Genomic DNA, 21200 nt, shown 5'->3' with positions numbered 1-21200 from the left:
CCTCCCATCACTGTCATCAGCCACACGCCATCTGAGCATGTGACTGTCCATGTGTTAGAGCTTCCAGGATGTGGAGGTGTCTCCTCCTTCCCAGGAACCCAGCGAAGGAGAGGGTGGGCTGAGAGAAACTGAGAACTGTTCCCGCCAGTCCCTCATCCCAGGAATGAGTCTCGTCTGATTACTGACAGGTGGCTATGCGACCTTCCCTCACCTTCTCCTTCCATGTTATGAGCCTTTTGGCCTTGATGAGAAGTCCCCCCTTCGTCTTAGACCCTCCTGAACTATCTACCGTGTGTGTGTGTGTGTGTGTGTGTGTGTGTGTATGTGTGTGTGTATATATATATATATATATATATATATATATATATATATATATGAAAGCCTAAGTGACCAAATGACCAGTCAACCAGTTGCTATGACGTGCACTGACCACCAGGGGGCAGATGCTCAACGCAGGAGCTGCCCCCTGGTGGTCAGGTCGCTCCCACAGCCAACCTCCCGCAGTCCCTTCCCCCTCCGAGGGACCCCACCCATGCATGAATTCATGCACCAGGCCTCTAGTTCAAACCATAAAGGATAAGGAGGCCCCTTTTCCAAATAGAACCTTTCAAATATTTGAGGCCAGCACCCTCCTGGCTCCCTCACCTCATTTTGTCCTCTCCAAGGTGGTTCCCCTGGTTCCCTGCACCAGTCTCTCTGGGGTTGTTGTTTCTGATGCCCCAGCGGGCTGGTGGCTCTCCGTGGGTACGTTCCCGAGGCTCCCATCAGGATCTGACTGCTGCCATGTCAGTCTGCTGGTCAGACTGCAGCTAAGAGCAAGCGCCAGCTTTTATCTAAGTGGCAGAGCGCAGGGGGTCTCTCTCAGTCACATACAGTATGTAGCACGAGCCCGGTGCTCCCTGCTCTGACTGTACTGTCTTTCTCTCCCTTCTGAGAAGAGCTTTACGGGAGAAACGCTCTCTTTGGTATATGGGTGGTGATCTAAATAATTGCTCATTTAAAAGGGTAGATAATTCACAAAAATGTAAAGCATAAAGTTAAAAACCAGTCTGGGACCCTACCCTCCAGAAATAAGGGTGATAGGCAATGCCACTCACCAAGAAAAAAGTCAGGAATAAAATGGGATCCGTAGCTGTACAATCCTATGTTTGTGTATTTTTATGTTTAGAGAGAGTTACAAAAGGATGGGTACCCAGATGTCAATGATTATGTGACTTTTAATAAAAAGAAGGCGCTACGTCGGTATTGTATGCCTCCGTGTGTCCATGTCTGTGTCTGTATCAAGACTCTCAGAAAGGACCAAACACCTAAGTGCATCTTGACAGGAGGAATGAAGATGCACATCAGTATGTTAGATATTTGATTCTAACTTGTTCTGTTGAATTTCATGTAGTTAACCCACCTTAGTAATGGGGTAACCATTCACCCAATTGTTTGGGGCCCAAGCATTGGTATCATTGTCTACCCCTCCCTAGCCAATCCAGAGACAGGTTCTGTAGGCTGTGCCTTCAAAACACATCCCAAGGTGTCCAGTCCTCACCGCCTCCCCCACCGGTGCCTCAGTTCAAGTCACGAGGCCATTCTCTTGGATGATGGACCCCCCCCCCCTCCACTCATGGCCCCTCCAGGCTTTCCTCCGACAGAAGTCAGAGTGTTTGCCTCACAAGTCCACTGACAGCACTGCCCTGCTGAACAGTGTTGCGTGTCCCTGGGCAATCTGAGTAGGACCCAGCCTCTCCGTCATGTTCCCACAGCCCTGCACGATCAGGCCTGCGTCCCAGCGCCACCTCTCCCTCTGCTGCAGGCACACTGCCTCTTGCTGGTTCTAGAATATTCCAAGCTCGTTTTCACCTCAGGGCCCTGTGCTCACTGCTCCGCCTTACTCAGAACGCTCACTTCCTAACCTGTCGTGCCTTTCTCCTGCACATCAGTCGGCTCTCTGCTCGGGAGTCACCCCAGAGAGCCCAGCCCGGACCACGCTGTCCACAGGAGCCGTTTCTCATCCCCTGGCGGTCTCTGTGTTTTTAGAATGTCTTCATCTGACATCCGAGGCCTGCTGATCTGAACTCTGTCCTGCCTTCGTCTGCGACATCTATGTTACATGTAGTGATCATTTCTTCCTTAAGTCTCCTCTTGGGGGGCATTATGCACTGGGGTCTGAATGTGTCCCTCGTGTGGTGGGTGCATGACGAGGAGAAGGTGCAGGCACCACTCGGGCACCATGAACAACTTCCCGCGGCTAAGAACTCTCCTCTCTGTTCTTGTCTCTTGACGTGCACGCCTGAGCCACAGCTGGTCGTCATGTTGGAAATGCCGTTAAGTCACGCTGTGGGGACAACCGAGCTCCACATCCCAGCGGCTCAGCCTAATGGGTTGGTTTCACGCACTACCCACAGCCCTCAGGGAGACAGAAGTTCCCCCTCCCAGGACACTGTTGTCTCAACACATGGCTTCGGGGGTGTCCTTGGCAAGGAAAGAAGAGACCTAGCGCTCGCCCCTGCTGTGTGTGACACCTGGGACCCAGGGGACACCTGCCACGCTTTCCCACAGGCCTATCACGGGTTTACATAACTGCAAGGGCTGGGAATCTTCCAGAGAGTCCAGGAGGTTACTTACTAAGAAATTCATTAAGCTAATCCTATGTAATAAAAGCCTAATGTGCAAATTGACCGAACGGCCGAATGACTGGTGGACGAACCGGTCGCTATGATGCTCATTGACCACCAGGGGGCAGATGCCCAATGCAGAAGCTGCGCCCAGCCCGCAGGCCCCAGGCCAGCCAAGGTGGGTGCCAGTGGGGGCCCTCGATGCCCCACAGATTGGCTCTGATCGCCGGCCTGGCCTAGGGACCCTACCCATGCATGAATGTCGTGCACAGGGCCTCTAGTAAAATTCATAAAAAGATAGTAGTAACAAGCAGTTAAAAAAGATTACTAAGAAATTCACTAAGCTTAAAATGCTTTTAAAAATATATATTCTTATTGATTTCAGAGTGGAAGGGAGAGGGAGAGAAAGATAGAAACATCAATGATGAGAGAGCATCATTGATCAGCTGCCTCCTGCATGCTCCACACTGGGGATCGAGCCCACAACCTGGACTTGTGCCCTGACCAGGAATCTAACCTCGACCTCCTGGTTCATAGGTTGATACTCAATCCTTGAGCCATGCCAGCCGGGCGAAATGCTTTTAAAATAACAACCAAATAAAATAGACCAAAGGTTACTTAGAAATTATTACAAATGTTAAGCTTAGTGAATTTCTTAGTAACTTCCCACAAGTAGCTCATTTCCTAAACGGACACATTCACTTGAGTGACTGAAGATTTTAGTGTGCGTCCCTGGGCTGAGAGCCGAATGCTGGGCACCCACACTGGCTGGTCTGAGCAGAGGTCAGCACACCTCCCCTCCCCGCTGGGTCCTACCTGCGACCTGGTCATGCCTCTTCGCGACGTGGGATTCACTGTATTAAGCCAGGAAGGAGGCCTGGAGAGTTTTTTTCCATTCAGAATTTTACATCCTATTTTAATGGGTTGGGCCCAAACCTTGTAAAAGCGCTTAACCGCTTGGAAACCATCCCCATAGGATGGGTTGAAAACACGCTATTTAAAAAGTTTGCTTCCGAGAACTACAGTTCAAGTCCATCCCTGTCTCGGATCCAAACTCTGATTTCTCCTCAGTGAACTTCTCACACGCACCCCCAGCCTCAGGGATGGCTAGATATTAGGATGAATTTAAACACCATGAACCACTGTTAGATTACAGGATGATTTAAACATGGCAATGCAGCTGAAATCAACTTACAAATTGGAAGGTTGATAAGATACAGTGTGAGGCACACATCTGGGTCATTGATTAGAAACTTTAAATTCGTTCGTATCCTTTGACACAATAGTGTTCCTAGGATTTCCCCCCTAAGCGAATAATTGGACAGGTTTAAGAAGAACTTTGATCTTAATATTGGAAGTGTCCTAATTTTCTACTAAGGGTCAGGTGGTCCAGTCATTCAGCAATTTCTGCTTGATCCTGTGCCATGTGCGAAGCATTGTTCCTGTCGGGGCAAAAGCTGGGACCTACCTTCTCCTCTCGTGACCTTGTCTTTGAAGACATGGCGTAGACTCCAATATATTTTCACAATCCGACTTTGACTTTCTGAGGGATCTTCCAGGTTTTTGTTGTCACAGACAAAAGTATCTTACCTAATAATAGACAAACATGTAAATTGACCGTACCTCTGCTATGCCCACAGCCAATCAGGAGTGAGTATGCAAATTAACCCAACAAAGACGGGTTTGCATATGCAGGTGCAGAGCGGCCGGGCGGGGCAGGACGCCTGCTATGAGGGGGCTGGGTGGAGGGAGCTACAGGAGTGGTGCTCCGGCTGGCGAGGACTTGCCGGCTCCCAGGCGGCCCAGGAGCAAAGCCAGGGGAAGGAAGGCCTATTCTTGCATGAATCTTCATGCAACAGGCCTCTAGTCCTTAATATGATAGTTGATAGTCTAATTTATCTCGTATAAAGTTGTAGAAATGGAGTTATCAAGTAGAGGGAGACGGTGCCGAGTGGAGCGCTCGTGGTTTCCCGAGCACCTCTGGCTCTGGGTTCCTGCTTCCAGGAATGTGGTCCATTGTTGGGTTACTTGACTCTCCTGTCCTCCAACCACATCCAGAGGGAGGGCGCCCCTCCTCTCGGGTTCCGCAGCCCGTCCTCACACTCAGCCTCTGTGTGTGGAACAGCCCACATCCCCGTTTCCTCCTTCCTCTCCTCTTCCAGCTCCCTTGGAATCCCCACCCTCACCCTGGAGTTACTGCTCCCCCACGGGAGTCAAAACACTGTTATGTTCAAACACTGGATTCCTGATGGGTCCCCGTTAGCCTCGTTGCCTTAAGGAAAAGGCGCTTGTGGGCTTGCACCAACCCCTCGTGGGCTCCTTGGGTCCCCAGTCCACCTGTTCGTACCCAAGACCCGTGTCTCAGCCAAGGCGGTGACTGCTGGAAGGAGTGGCGAAGACTGAGACGCAGGCCGCCCTCTTCCTCTCCTTTGCAGTTCTAGGCAGCGGAGGGAGGGGCGCAGGCACGCTTCCCACTGCCCTAATGTGCCTGTCCGCCCCCACCGCGCCGGCATGCCCGGCGTCGGCTCAGGGGCAGCGTGTAGGAGGCAGGGGAGTAGGATCTGGGAGGTACACTGGATGGGGAGATACAGCAGCGAGATGGCCCCAGGCATCTCCTGTGTCCGGACCCAGGCGACTGCGAGGCGAGAGGAACCTTGGAGGGAAGGTGTCGAGTAGAACTTTGCGCTCGATTTCGGAAGTGCCGCTGGTCATCCAGGTGAGACATGTGGCCGGCGTTGGGAGGGACAGGTGCGGGGGAGCTCGGGCAGCCGTGGAGCCATCGGTGTCAGAGGCAGGGGACTCCGTGGGTGTGAGCGTGTCCTTCCACGGAGAACACGGGCAGGGACCTCTGCTTCTCGTTCCTTTCCCTTCCAGCGGATCAGCCAGGCCTGGCCGCTGCGCCTCCAGGAGCGCCTGGCCCATCGTCCCTCACCTGGATGGATGCAGTAGCATCTTACCTGGGATCGCCCAGCTTCCCTCTGTGCCCGGACAGAGAGGACTAGTGCCAGAGGGGAGGTGGCTGCAGAGGGGCCTGGCAGGAGTTGTGAGCCGTGTCCCCTCCACTCCCGGGACCTTCGCATCACACCGGGGGAGACGGGTCTTGAGGGTCTTCTTAGGTTGTCTCTACACATTTTCCTGGACTGTGTGAAATACAGCTCCTTTTCAGTTTTTCAAATTAATTTCCTGGTCTCTTTCTATGATTACAAATGCTAGCAATTCCGCATCAACCTCCACTCCTCCCCGCAGCGGCCAAATGCCGGGAGCAGCATCTGTACCTTGCGTGATGGTTCCTAGTTGGTGACCGTGGGTCTCTGTGCGGAACGAACATGCGCTCTTGTGTTTTGTAGCATCTCTGTACTTTCTTTTTTTAAAAAAAAAAAAAAATTGAAATTGATTTCAGAGAGAGGCGGGGAGAGAGAGAGAAACATCAATGATGAGAGAGAATCATGGATCGGCTGCCTCCTGCACGCCCCACACTGGGGATTGAGCCTGCAACCCAGGCATGTGCCCTGACCGGGAATGGAACCGTGACCTCCTGGTTCATGGATTGATGTTCAACCACTGAGCCTCGCCGGGCGGGCTCTGCACTTTCTTTTTTTGTCCAATGTAGTTTGTTGTTGTTCTGACTGTACTTTCTCGAGGAAGACTCTCCAGCAGGCGTTCTCTGGCGGAACATTCCAGCACATATTTCCAGAAGTGCCCAGGTTCAACTGGGACCTCTCTCCTTTCAGCCTGTCACATGTCTCCAAGATAAAGGACACCTAATTCTTTGCATTGGGGGCGTCCACGGTCAGGCGGCTTCCGTCTTCTCTGCCTCCCCGACGGAGACCTAACCTGTCGCCGCCTCTCCCCTGTTTTGGAGTTTCCAATCGGGACGTTTTCTCACCACGCGTCCTTGGCGTGGTGTATTCTGAGCACGCGTGCTCGGGGGTGGGGCAGGGACGGCCAGCGACAGCTTCGCCCGGGCTCTGCGGCGAGCGTGGCCCACGCCGAGGGGCTCAGGGCAGCGAGGGCACGGGGCTCTGTAGACGAAGCGTTGGAAATGATCAGCAGCCAGAGGTTGCATAACTCCCCGTCCAGCGGTCAACGCGTTGCCGCCGCTTTGTGACATATTTGAATTTATCCTGTGTTTATAGAAATCCAAGCCAGAAAGACTCATAGTGCTGGCAGTTGATTAAAGCCATTTACGTTAGATTTTTGACACTGTAATTAAATGTGAGCGCATTCCACGTTCCCTCCGGGGGAGAGGGCCGTCTAGCTTTGGTTAGGTCCCCGGATTCCAAAGAAAGCTTTGATTTGTAAACGGCTGGGCTCAACGGTGCCTTCACAAATATATCTTTTAGAGGTATGAGCTAACAAAATAAATGAGAGAAAATTGGATTAATTTTAATAATTCTGCTGCTTTGATTCCAAATCCTTGAACACCTACAAAAACAAAGTCGCTCCTGAAAGCGCAGCCGCGCCTCGGGACACTGGGCCCCTCTGTTTCTGTCCGGGAGCCGGGGAGCCAGACGGGTATTTTTAGACGGCAGGAGGCACCCGCGGGGAGCCGAAGGCACCCGGGAAGCCCTTCCAGGGCCCTGGACGGAGATCGCTGGGCTGCTGGGAGCTTTCAGAGCGAATTCCTTTCCAGTTATGTTTTTTTGAAACCAGACCCAGGCCCTCTCTGCTATTGATTGTTTTCATATGAAATAACATTGAAATCCAGTAGCAAATTGGGCTCCATGTAGATGAGTATCCCACGTGGGGAACTGGGGTTTTGTTGAGAATTACAGTAAGGAATGGAGTGAGAGTCAGGCACAGAGCGTCAACCGGAGACGTTCAGGACGACCCTCCTCCGACGCGCGTCAGAGAGATCTGCCTTGCCACGCCGGCCCTGCCTCTCACTTTCTGATCTTGGGGAAAAGACCGAGAGCCTGCCTGAGCCTCAGTCTCTTTGTCTGGAAAATGGGGGGATAGCATGTCGATCATCGGATGACGCAAAGAACGAGCTCAGATGGTCAATGTACACAGAACGTTGACTGCGGTTCGTGGCGTGTGATACATTAGTGGTGGGTATCGTTGCTGCCATAACCAATGCCGGTCTTCAGAGGAAACTGAAAAGAGAAGGTGTTTCCTTGGGGATTGTTTCCGGAGTATTTCTGGAGGAGATGGCAGTGACAGGTACTCACTGGAATGTTTATTATAAATACAGACCCGGTGTCTTATAAGCTAGAGCAACAATCACACCACTCCCTGGATTCTGTGGAGCGGTACTCATCACGGGCTCATGATGGATTGTTGATCTGTGAGGGACGGCAGCCGTCTGCCAGCTCATCCGAAGAGGCTGGATGCTCAGGTAGGAGCGACCACAGGCAGGACACAAGTGCGAACCCTCGTTATTTTTAGCATGCCCTCGCTGCCACCTCGGAGAGGTGTTTTGTTTTTTTTTAAGAACCGTAGACCATATTTCAGGGAGGGGACCTGGAAGCGTGCGATCCAGTGGAATTTATTGAAATGATTCGAGTGGAAAACCGGTCTCACCCGGACACAAAGCCTCCTTTGATAAACCACGTCGTGGAGCCAAAGTTGCTCCCACATAAGAAATAACTACCGTCGCTCATATGGAACAACTCATTTCTTCCCCAAACATAGTTGACGTCCAAGAGAAATAGTTTAATGGAGCTTATGCTTTTTTGTTGTTGTTTTATGGCCATTCCTATGGTATCTAAACAGATTGTCAGAGCGAGATCGCTCGGGTTCCTACTGAAAATGCGTAGGAGAATAACACCTTTGTCTCGGGATTGGCTTGGGCAATACTGAAATAAACAAGAACGCGCTTATTCCTTTTGTCTAGTCTGAAACTGATTTATGAGATAGGACCTCCATTGAACTTTGACAAATACCTGGGGAATATTTGATCGAACTTTCACATTGTAATATGAAGCTACATATAGATAATGGCTTGATTAAAATTAAATGTTTTGACATTCTGGGTCTGCACTCTAACCTGATCATTAAAAGTAGGTGGGGTGCTTTCACGTTGCTCGTAGAGCCCTCCTGGCCAAGTCCATTTTATAACTTTCAAATAGCCTTTATTGATTGTAACTTTACACAATCATTTGTCATATTGCAAAGGAGAGAATACAGTTTATGTATGGATTTTTAATTTATGATATCCTTTTCTTGCAATACCAATATAATCCATCTTTTCAAATGTTAGTAAATCAAGAAAAAACCTTTTATTAGTAAATTTATGGATACAGTAAGAAATAGAAAACCGCAAATGCATATTTTGTAAAGACCATTAGATTACAAGTAAATCTCTCCTTACATTGGAGAGAAAGTACAAATCTTACTTTTACATATTTTAATTTATATTTTGCCAATGTTTGCAGATAAAACAGGCCGTACTTCTATCACTTCTTAAAAAGCAAACCTTTTTTTGTCTCGTAGGTTATTCATAGAGAGGGGACCACATATTATGAAAAATTAGTAATGCTACTCTCCGTTTAGATTTAAGCAGTTCTGTTATAGAAAACGCTCCATTTTCATCTGGTGCTTTTGGTAGTTATTACACAGAACACGAATTACAACCCTGTGTACTGAACACTCCGGCTGACGACAGGACTCATTATCACATTTACCCACAGATAATCTGAGGTTCATTCACACCCTTTTTTTTAAAATCCTCACCCGAGGATATGTTTTTCATTGGTTCTAGAAAGAGAGGGAGGGAGAAGGAAAGAGAGAGAAACATCGATCGGTTGCCCCACGCACGTACCCCGACCTGGATCAAACCCACAACCCAGGCATGTGCCCTGACCTAGGATCAAACCCGTGACCCTTCAGGACATGGGATGACGGCCCAACCACTGAGCAACACCAGCCAGGGCTCGCACCGTACTTCTAACATTCACAACACGAATTGCCGGTGTGATCAAGGCACCCGGAGCCCCTCTGGTGCTCCTCTGCTCAAACGTATGGCGATCCCGGCGACCAGATGACGACCTGGCCCTTGGGGTTGGAGGGTCCAAACTCTCGCTCAGAGGCGCAATGTCATGGTTGTGTCTATTTTTTGGCTGCAATTCCCTAAAACATCTCTTAAGTTGTTTACGGCTTTATTTTAGTTTCCACATGTCAAGACCGGAATTATGGTTTCTTGCGAACATACTCCATAAGCTTTCTTTCTGTCCTTTTCCTCTCTCGTTTTCTTCATCACTCCGGGGTGAACCGTCTCAGATTTATATGGAGGACACCTTTCCCCACAACCCTGATACTGTTCTTCATGTGAGTTCCACACTCTGTCTGTTTTTTTCTCAGTTTCCTTCTTACGAGCTTCTTCGGTCCCCGAGGACCTTTCCCCCCACTTTGGAGGAGGCATCACAGGAGTGTTTCAGGATGTGAAGTGTGGACTTAGCCTTCGCTCAAAGCCAGTCGTTCCCACCCGTACCTCCCCGATGATAACCACCCCCCGATAGGTATCATAGCTTGCCGGGACTGTGGGCAAGTTACTTAACCTCTCTGTGCCTCCCACCTCCAGCTATAAAGTTCGGCTAATAATAGACACACCTCGCCAGGTTTTGTGATGGTTGGCCCAGGCCGTCGCTCCATATATAGTAGCTGCACGTTGAGCTGCTGAATGTTGCCTGAGAAAACATGCAGGACTCGTCTGGCTGGCCTCCCTCTGAATGGGTGACCACAAATCTCCGCTGGGCACTCATCGCTGCGTGGAAAGCCTTCTGCCCTCCCGGGTCCTAGGCTGGCTCCTCTCCCTCTGCTCAGCTTCTAACTAAGCGATGGGCCGTCTCAGGCTCAGCTTCGGTCACTCGCCTCTGACCCCGAAAATGGCATGGTTTAAACACCACCCAGATTTCAGTGATTCTCAGCCTTACCTCCCTGTTTATAACCATCTCGGAGTTGGTATCTCAAAGTGCATACCGATAACCACCGTAGACTTTAAGTACAAATCCTGATCTGTCCTCCCAGACTTGCATTCTCCGAGTCTCCCCGTCGCTGTGACGTGGAAATGCTGTCTTCCCAGCTGCCGAGGCTGGACAGCAACACCAGACAGCAGCCAGAAACACACACCACCTCTGCTTCTCTTTCCTTTCCTTTCAGTGGGTCAGCCAGTCCTGGCAGCGGTGCCTGCAGGAGCTCCGGTCCATGGCCCGCACCTGGATGGATGCTGTAGCATCTTACCTGGGATCGCCCAGCTTCCCTCTGTCACGTTGACAAACCCTTCCTTCACGCAGCAGCCGGAGAGCCCTTAGCGCATGTCAGTCAGCTCCGACAATCTCTGCTTGGTCTCCAGCCCAGTGGCTTTCCGCCATGGGATGAAGTCCAAACTCCTCAATACGATGGGGCCTTGCCCACCTCGCAGACGCCGATGAAATGACGCGGCCCTGGCGCGCGGTGCTGCAGAATTCTGTCTGTGTGTCTGGTGTGCCAGGCGTATGCCCGGCTCGGGGAGATTGGACTCGCTGGTCCCTCACCTGCATCTATAAGTGGTCTCTATTTGTCGTGAAGGTTTTGGTTGAACGCCACCTCCTCCATGATGGCCACTTCTGGGTGCGGGCCGCTTGTCACTGAGGGTCACTCCCTCTGGTTCCTGGGCCCTCACCAAGCAGGCGACCCTGATTGAGGGGTACTGAGGGTCATGAGAAGCATTTGTGATGCTTCATATTCCTGCTCTTCACTTCCGCCCACCTGGAAAAAGTGGACTTGATACATTCTACGAGGCAAAATTACCCCTTTTTCATTGCTGTTTTCCCAATGGTTTGTATGTCTCCTTATCCTGTATAATGAAAGCGTAGTATGCAAATTGTCCCCTCAACCAGGAGGTCATCCAGGAGTTTCGACCAGAGGGCAGGGCCGGCCGGGGAAAGGGAGGAAGTACCCAGCCAGCAGCCGGCAGCCGCTACAGACCCTACCAGGGCATGAATTTTGTGCGCCGGGCCTCTAGTTGATTTATAAGGGCCCTTTACGTATCCTGGATATGAACAGTAGGTTAGATGTGTTAAAAATGTCACCTTCCACTCAATGACTTGTATTTTTATTCTCTTAATAGTGTCTTTTGGTGAAAAGAAGTTCTTACATTTTTTGGTAAATTATAATGTCGTCCCACTTAATATTTTCCCCTATATAGTTAGTGTTTTATTCACAAACTCACGAACATATTCTTCTGTATTATGCCCCAGAAACATCATTGTTTTGCCTCTCACATTTCTGTCTATAATTTCCTGGGCCTGATTTTGATGATGGATTGAGGTAGTTGTCAAGTTCCTTTTTTTCCCCACTGGCTGTCCCCTTTCCTCAGCACCATTTTCCTAAGATTGCTTTTCTTCCTTCCACTGCTCTGTGTGCCCTGTGGCCAGAAATCACGCGTGCCCGTATTCGTGTGAATCTGCTGCTGGGGGATCTTTCCTTTCCCGCGGTTTTGTGTGTGTGTGTGTGTGTGCGCACGAACCCACTCTGGCCTCCTCCCTGCGCCTTTGGAATAATGTTTGGTGGAACAGGTTATCCTACCTCACTCTCGAAGAGCATCCGATCCTGTGTATTTTTGACCCTGCGCATTTCCGCATGCATTTTAGGATCAATTTGCCAAGTGGCACAAAAGTCTTGCTGTGATTTTGATGGGATCTACATCTAATCTGTTGATCACTTTGAAGAGAATTGACATTCTCTACAGTATTAAGTCTCTCAACCCATGAATATGGTATAGGTGTTCATTTATTTATCATTATCTTTCCATAACATTTTGTCACTTGGTGTGCAAAGGTCCTGTACCTCTTGAAATATATTTATTCTCACATTTTAATATATTTTTGATGCTAATGAAAATAGTATCATTTTAAAACTTCATTTTCTATAGATGCCAATATATAGAAGTAAAATTGAGTTTTTTATATTGACCGACAGGTAGCAAACTTCTTAAAGTTATTCATTCTAATGATTCATTTCTAACTTTTCTCAGATTTTCTATCTAAAAAACCGGTATGACCTGCTAATAAAGGTTTGTCTATATCCCCCCGCCCCCTGCCGCCCCAGTCCTTGGCATTCTATTTCGTTTTCCTGCCTTGCGTACTGACTAGGACTCCAGGACAATTTGTGACAGATGTGGGAAGAGTGAGCCTGTTTGTTGTTTCTCCCAGCCTCAAAGGGCTGCGTTTTAGTATTCCACCATTAAAACGTGTGGTTACTGGGGGTTTGACAGATGCCCTTTATGAGCCTGATAGAGTTCTCTTTCATTTCTAAATTACTAAGGACTTTTATTGTGAATTGTTATTGAATTTTATCAAATGCTTTTTCCTTAGTTATGTGAGGTTATCCTCTGATTTTTCTTTCTTACAGTGTAATTTTGATCCTTGACGTTGCTTGAAATAACCTTGCATTCTTAGGATAAACCCAGCTTGATGATGGTATCCATTATTCTGGTTTAGATGCTGTTGGCTTTGGTTTTCTGGGGTTTTGCTCAGGGTGTTTTGCACCTGCATTTATGTGTGAGATCCGCCTATGGTTTTCCTTTCTCGTCGTGTACTGTATCAGTGTGATACCAAGCTTCCCCCTTTTCATATTGTCCAGACACATTTGTGTAAGGCTGGCATAATTTTTCTATAAATGTGTTAGGATTTGCTGATAAGTCATTCTGGGCCTGAAATTTTTCTTTTTCATTTTTGTGGCATTTTCTTTTAAGAAGGATTTAGATTTTTTTTAAATCCATGTCTCAATAATTAGAGATTATTTTTAGAATAAAGATTGCTGAGTCAAAGGATAAATTACCTTATGATAAAGTATGAATCTGTGTTGCTAATAGACATGAATGAGAGCACTCTCTCCTCCACATTCTTGCCAAGGCTGCAAAAATTAAACTTTTTCATTTTTGTCACATGGGTAGATAGGCCTGAAATACGTTGTTGTTGGCTTCCTTACTTTGATTGTCTTTAATTTCTTTTCATATTTATTGGGGAGTTTGTAAATTGTGAAATCTTGTGATAGTAACTCACTCTCACCCAACTTCTTTTATTTATTTATTTTTTATTGATATATAATTGACATATAACGTTGTTTTAGGTGTACAACCTAGTGATTTGGCATATGTATATGTTATTGCATGATTACCACAATAAATTTAGTTAAGATCCATCACCACACATAGTTCCACATTTTATTTTATTTTGTTATTATTTTTTTGTTTTTCCGTTGATCTTTTAGAGAGAGTGGAAGGGAGAGGGAAAGACAGAGAGAAATATCGATGTACACATTGATTGATTGCCTCCTGCACGCGCCCCGACTAGGGCCCGGGCCGGGGCGGAGCCTGCAACCAAGGAGCCTGCAACCGAGGTACATGCCCTTGACCGGAATTGAACCCGAACCCTTTGGTCCCCAGGCCGACGCCCTATCCACGGAGCCAAACTGGCTAGGACTAGTTCCACATTTCATTTATCATGATGAGAACTTTTACAATTTTCTTAGCAGCTTTCAAATATGCAATATGGTACTGTCGCGTTCAGCCACCACACTGTCCATTTCGTTCCCAGACTTACCTGTCGCATCACTGCAAGTTGTACCCTTCAGTCACCTTCATCCCTCTGTCCACCCCTCGCCTCCTGCCTCGGGCAGCCACCCATCTGTTCTCGGTGTCTGTGAATTTGCTGATTTTTTTTAAATTCCACCTACAAGGGAGAAATCATCTCATTCGGTGTTATCTTCCTCGGTCTGAGTGGTTTCTCTTAGCATAACGCCCTCAAGGTACACCCATGTGGCAAACGGCCGATTTCCTTCTCTTTATGGCTGAACAGCATTCCACGGCGTGTGGACACCACGTTTCCCGTGCCTGTCCACCTCTGGGCGGGCACGGGGTCGTTCCCGGCCTTGGCTGTTGTGCGTGATGCCGCATGAACACGGGAGCGCAGGTGTCTTTTCAAGACAGCCAGGTTATTCCCTGGGAGTACGTACCCGGAGTGGAGTAGCTGGGTCAGAGGTTCTACTTTTAATTCTTTGAGGAGCCCCCATACTGTTTCCACAGAAGCTGCTCTGCTTACGTTCCCGCCAGCAGTGCCCGCGGGTTCCCTTTCCTCCACACCCTCACCAGCACTTGCTATTTCTTTGTCCTGAAACTAGCCATTCGAACAGGTGTGCGGGGCTGTCTCATTCGCGGGTGATGAGTGATGTGAAACCCTTCCCCACGTTCTTTTACGTCCTGTTGGCGGGGAAGGCCAGCACCCACTCTTTTTTTTTCTTTTTTTTTTAAGGTATTATATGTGTACATATCTTACCATGCCCCCCTCCCCCCAACCCCACTCCCATACATGCCCTCACCCCCCAGAGTTTTGCGTCCATTGGTTATGCTTATATGTTTGCATACAAGTCCTTCGGTTGATCTCTTATCTCCCCCATCTCTCCCTAACCTTCCCGCTGTGATTTGACAGTCTGTTTGATGCTTTACTGCCTCTGTATCTATCTTTTTGTTCATCAGGTTATAATGTTCTTTATTATCCACAAATGAGTGAGATCATGTGGTATTTTTCTTTCACTGACTGGCTTATTTCACTTAGCATAATGCTCTCCAGTTCCATCCAGGGTGCTGCAAATGGTAAGACTTCCTTCTTTTTTATGGCAGCGTAGTATTCCATTGCCAGCACCCACTCTTGCACGTGCACTACCCGTCTGCTTCTGTGATGTGTTTAGGTCACTATGTCTCACCCCGCGGGACAGTCTCCCTTGGCGGACATCTATCATTGACACGGAGACTGAACCATATTGCAAAGCTGATCCAATGGGATTGCTCTGCAGCGGTGCTTTTCAGCTGGTGCTTTTGCTTCTACCCTCAGGGCCAATGGGCAATGTCTGACGACAGTTTGGGTTGTTATGCTCGGGGGAGGAGGGTGCTCCTGGAATCTAGAAGCCAGGGTGGCAGCCAACAACCACAGTGACAGACCCCCACAGCAAAGACTGACCCAGCCCCGCGTGTCCATCGCGCCGAGGCCGAGGCCCCTGCGGTCCACTCCAAGTAACCTCTCCGCGCTTCCGGGATTTGTTCGTAAGTACATCCCGGTGCAGCTCTTCTAAGGCACGCGTTCGTTTTCAAAAATTCGATGCGTCTTATAATTGATGAGTAAGACTGTCGTATGGCTCATTTTGTTCGGCAGATTTCTTTCTTTCTTCCCTAGTGATACCTGCATCCTGGTGAGCTTTACATCTTACCATCCACAGCCGTGCCTTGGTGAAGTGTGGTAGCGTGCCTGTTCTGATCCCCCCTTCCCTTTGCATCCATCTGATTTCAGTGTAGGACTAGTCCAGTGGTCGGCAAACTCATTAGTCAACAGAGCCAGATATCAACAGCACAATGATTGAAATTTCTTTGGAGAGCCCAATTTTTTAAACTTAAACTTCTTCTAACGCCACTTCTTCAAAATAGACTCGCCCAGGCCGTGGTATTTTGTGGAAGAGCCACACTCAAGGGGCCAAAGAGCCGCATGTGGCTTGCGAGCCGCAGTTTGCCGACCACTGGACTAGGCCGTGCTATAGCAGGACAGCGTCATTGCCATAGTTACCAGTGCTAGGAATCAGCCAATCAGTGTCTAGCCTTGCTTCTAAAGTCACTCCACCTTGGCCAGGCCAGCATGGCTCAGTGGTTGAGCGTTGACCTCTGAACCAGGAGGTCACGGTTCAATTCCTGGCCAGGGCACATGCCCGGGTTGTGGGTTTGATCCCCAATGTGGGGCCTGCAGGAGGCAGCCGATCAATGATTCTCTCTCATCATTGATGTTTCTATCTCTCCCTCTCCCTTCCTCTCTGAAATCAATAAAAATATATATCAAAAAAAGAAATGAAGTTACTCCACCACCGTTGTGCCCACTTTAAGGTAAAAAGCAGTATTCAGTGTCTGCAACAATTTCATCTTGGATTTCACGTTAAAATAGTCCCTCTCGGACCCAGCAGGTAGGCACAGTATGGGTGGAATGTTCACACGTAGTGCGGAATGGTGGGTTTCTGCATCTGGGAGGCTCTGCCTCCTTCCCGTGGATTGTTCTCCTTCACGTACACTCACTGCTTTAAGCTCAGGAGGATGGAAATTCAAATGGTTTCCGCGTCAGGGAAATCCTTTGGTTTTCGAGGTGTTCTCACACTGACAGGCACCTTGGGGAAAGGTAACAACAGGTGGATCTCATTTCCAGCGAACCTTCCCTGCTGCCGGGTTTCATTTTGTTCAAGGCAGCGGTCCGATCCCTTAAACTGCAGCCCAGAGGACAGCCGCCCAGCGTGGGGGAGAAAGCTCCCGTTCCCGGTCTTACCGGGGGAATCTGTGTGTGTTCGGAGGGAAATGGGTTTTAACGTGTCCTGTCAGTTCTCCTCGGCATCGGTAAGTGAGAAAGAAACGAGAGCGTGAAGGGGTGGCCGTCTGGAGTTATTAAGAATGATCTGGATTAGCCGCGGCTTCCCCGGGTCAGCACCAGGTAGCCGCCGCTGTATCCCCATCTGTTTCTGGTTTGCGGAAACTGACAAAGAGGCGCGGGCCTGTGTAGCCCCATTGTTAGCGGGCTCCCCGCGCCCCGAGACAAAGAGCTCCCCGCTCCGAAGGCCCGGGAATACTTTTAACTCCAATTTACAGATTAGGCCAAACCTGTTAGGTCAAGGGTCACGGGAGGCAGTTGAAAAATTTCTTTGTGAACTTCCCAGCTTTCTGGCTGTTAAAGAAAATCATAAAATAACAAGGGCTCCCCGGTGCAAGAATTCCATAAAACGGAGAGTGGCGTGCGAGACACATTAATGGTTTCCATGCCCGATGAAAAGCTGGGAACAGCTTTAAGTCATAGGGAGTCAAATATCGCCGGTCCCAGCCCCGTGGGGGTGGGTGGGTGTGTGTGTTGGGGGGTGAGTGTGGGCGCTCCGCCTCTGGGGTCAGAGCGTCGCCTTCTCCAGGAATTCATCCTGCGGGTCTCAAAGCCAGATAACTTACCTGGCTTCCGAGAAGCCTCCAGATGTTTGGGGCGACTTCCCCGCAGGACGGCTGTTCAGCTCATGTTCCTTTGGGGGAGGGGCGCACGGGACTGTGATTCTTGGAAAGTTCTCGTCCGGTGGCTGGTGGCTGGCCGGCTGGCCGGGCCACCTTTGCAGTCTTCCAGACGGCTCTCATTATAGTCAGCATTGACCGATGGGGACCCCCCCTACCCCCTCTGCCCCGAAGACCACACGGGGACGGGGCCCTCATTGCAAGGAGCTAGTGTTTCAGGGAAAATAATGACAGCGCCTTCTGAACACTAGGGCTTTCTTTCTCCCCGGCTTCTCATCCACCCCCCGTCGCCGGGGAAGCCACAGAGGGGGAAGTCAGAGTGTTCCCACGTCTCCTCCGGAAAGCAATCTGGGCTCGATGGGTAGAGATGTTTCTAGAAAATGGGCATGGGGCACCAGCCATCGATGCCTTGGGGTGCTGCCGGCCTTGGGTGTAGACTGAGGAGGAAAGTCGGGGTGGGGTGTCCCACCGGGATGGGCCAAGTGACCCCCAGGCACACGGACACTTAACGAGTGCAGGCGGGGGGTGGGGGTGGGGCGGAAGAGGAGCGGGAGGAGGTGGGATGGCCTGGCTTTGCCCTCTCTCTCGAGTCAGGATGCCGTGGCCTCGGTTTCTCTCCAGCTGGCGTGAGTGTTTGCGTGTGTTTGGCTGAGGGCTGCTTCCTTTTCTCCTGTCTCCTGCCACAGAGCTGTGGCTGCAGCGGATGCCGGCGAAGATCCGCCGAATGGACGGGGCGTCCCTCTCACAGGAAGGCTGCTCCCCCCGGGCGGCTGCGGGATCGCTCGTTGAATAAGGAACCTTCTGGTGGCGTTCCAGTCACCTTTCCTGCGTGGCGAGGCTCTCTAGACTGACTGGCCGAACGTCACAATGATGATGTTACTCCCAGTTCCTCGTGGTTCCCGGGTGACCGGGCTGCCATAGGCATTTTTTTTTTTTTTTTTTTTTTTGCTCCGGGCCTCATAGACCATTGCAATCAAGTGGTAGTTGGGGCTGGAGTCATCTAGACGCTTCCTTCACTTCCATCTCTGGGGGAGGTGCTGGCTGTTGGCTGGACGGACGCCTGGAGTACCTGCAGATGGCCTCCCCGTGTGGCTTGGGCTTCCTTCCAGCATGGTGGGGAGGTGGGAGAGTGTGTTGCCAGGAACGCCAGGTGGACGCTGTCTCACCTGCACAGGTAGCCTTGGAAGTCACGGCGCTGAGCTTGTGCTGTGGTCACAGGCCCACCGGCTTCGAGGAGTGGGAACACGGGCCCCCGTTTTTGATGGGAACCCTGTCAGCGTCACCTTGTAAGAAGGGAGTGTGTGATGGGAAATCTTACTGGGCCCTGGGTGCTAGGGCCCGTGTCTAGACATGCAGTGAATCTGCCAGGCTCATGGTTTCCAGCCAGGGCACGGGAAAGCAACCCGCTGCTGAAATAGTTTAGCTGGAAATCATTTTAGTCGGTGTTGCTTTGGAAAATTGTAAGGGCTAAGTAATACACAGATGGGAGCGGTTTTATTTAGAAATTCCCGTGAGTCTGCTATGAATGCATCATGCTGCTGGCAAAAGAGAGGTCATCTACTCATTCATTCATTCATTCACTTGCTCATTTATTCAGTCTTTTTTTAATTGAATATCTGCTCACTGCCAGGTCCTGTTAGGTCAGTTGTGGAGTGGGAAAGTCCATAACATCTAGAGACGGCAAGTCGCTTAGAGACCATTTGCCTTCTTCACTCCCCAGGGCCTCGATATGGGAAAATTGCTGAAGCAAGTCACCTCTAAAGTTACCCAGTGCTTGTGGCCTGGGCACTTGGGAGAGAAGTTGGCAGACTGTTGGGGGAAGGGGCATGGTGGTGAGGCAGATGGCCAGCTTCCCTGTCTCTTTCTCTGCATCCATCCATCCATCCATCCATCCATCCATCCATCTCTATCTATCTATTTATCTATCTATCCATCCATTCATTTATCTTCATCTTCTTCATCACCATCATCATCGTTTATTATGTGTGTGCGATGGGGGAGGCATGGGTGGCTCACAACTTAAGTACCAGGTTTCATCTTAATTTTGAGTGAAACTCTTCTCAGGAATTGGTCGGCAAGCCGTTGGAAGCCAGGTGACTGGCACAGGTGCTGGGCACATTCTGTTCAGGAGTGAGGAACGAGGAGTGTTTGGGGTACCATGGGCCCTGGCCACACCGCCTCAGGTGAGCCCCAGAGGGCTTGGGTCCGCCCCAGGGCCTCTCATTGTCAGATGTACCTCCCCCATCTTGGTGGCGGCTCAGGTTCAAGTCAGACTTTGGGCCCTTGAGGGCATGTCCTGGGCTGGCTTCCCCAGTGCTCCGGGGGCCCTGCCTCAGGGACATGCCAGCTTGCTTGCGTGACTCATTCAGCAAATGCTTGCTGAGTGCCCGCCCGGTGACAGCCCTGGGGGCTGTGGGGGTTTGCTGCGCTTGGCCTGGCGGGAACCTGCAGAGTTCCTCACCTTTTACACATGGACTAGGGCAGTGGTCGGCAAACTGCGGCTCGCGAGCCACATGCGGCTCTTTGGCCCCTTGAGTGTGGCTCTTCCACAGAATACCACATGCGGGCGCGCACGTACAGTGCGATTGAAACTTCGTGGCCCATGCGCAGAAGTCGGTTTTCAGCTCTCAAAAGAAATTTCAATCGTTGTACTGTTGATATTTGGCTCTGCTGACTAATGAGTTTGCCGACCACGGGACTATGGCATGGCCGTAGAAGACTTTGGATCACTGAGCGGGTGAGGGGAAGCCAGGCTGAGACCTCACCATCCGAGCCCAGGCCTCGGACCAGGGTGCTGCCCGGGGCTCATCCTCTGAGGTGGTCCCCAGCCTCCCGCCCCCGGGACGTTCGTGTCCTCCACTTGCCGATGAGGAGTCAGCTGTGCACTCCCCCTCCGTTGCCGCCTAAGCCAGCTGGTCACGCCGGGGCTGCCGTGCTGAGCCTGGCGTCGCCTTGCTCTTCTGCCAGTCTCTGATGGGGAGCTGCGGCCCGGGGAGCCGGGCAGAATCCGCAGCGCCCCGTCCCGTCCTGTCTCCTCTGTGCCATTGACGTGCCACGTACCGCTCCTTTCCCTTTAAGCATCGCAGACCAGCAGCTGGAACGGGGCCGGCTTGTCCTCCTGGGAGCAACTGAACGTGAACCTCCGCTCCGAGGGCAGGGCCGGAGGGAAACACGGCACCGACCGCACGGCCGGTGCCCGCACCCGCCCACACAGCCAGGGACACGGACCCACGGCGCTCACCCACGGACCCCACGCGGCCTCGGTCCAGGGACAGGAGCGCAAAGGGAGGAAACACGCAGAGTGTTTTAAGTACAAGTGAGGACGGAGAGAGACAAGTTGCCAAATCAGTAACCTCTTAGGCTTTGCAGGCATTTCCAGGGCACTGCCTTCTGCGTGACGTGCTTAACCTGTTGATGAAATTAAGGGTAACTGCGGAATTATTTTCAAGAAAGCTCTCATGTTTCGTTTGAAAGCTTATTTAATTTCACACACATATATATATTTTAATGTTGTATGCCCTTATTATTAGTGATGCACTGTAGGCATATCCCATGCTCCACCTTTCCTTATCCTTACCTGAAGAGATATACGTTTATGT

General features: G+C 50.4%; 1 protein-coding gene across 3 annotated transcripts in view; it reads left to right on the top strand.

Moving 5' to 3' along the window:
* ERG (ETS transcription factor ERG) overlaps window positions 1–21200 on the top strand; it is a 221736-nt gene that overhangs the window by 97005 nt on the left and 103531 nt on the right. The gene's annotated exons all lie outside the window — the stretch shown is intronic.

Source organism: Cnephaeus nilssonii (genome assembly GCF_951640355.1).
Source record: "Cnephaeus nilssonii genome assembly, chromosome: 3".
Classification (NCBI taxonomy): Eukaryota; Metazoa; Chordata; class Mammalia; order Chiroptera; family Vespertilionidae; genus Cnephaeus; species Cnephaeus nilssonii.
Note: the sequence above shows the minus strand (reverse complement) of the source record. Positions and strands in the feature narration are given on the sequence as shown.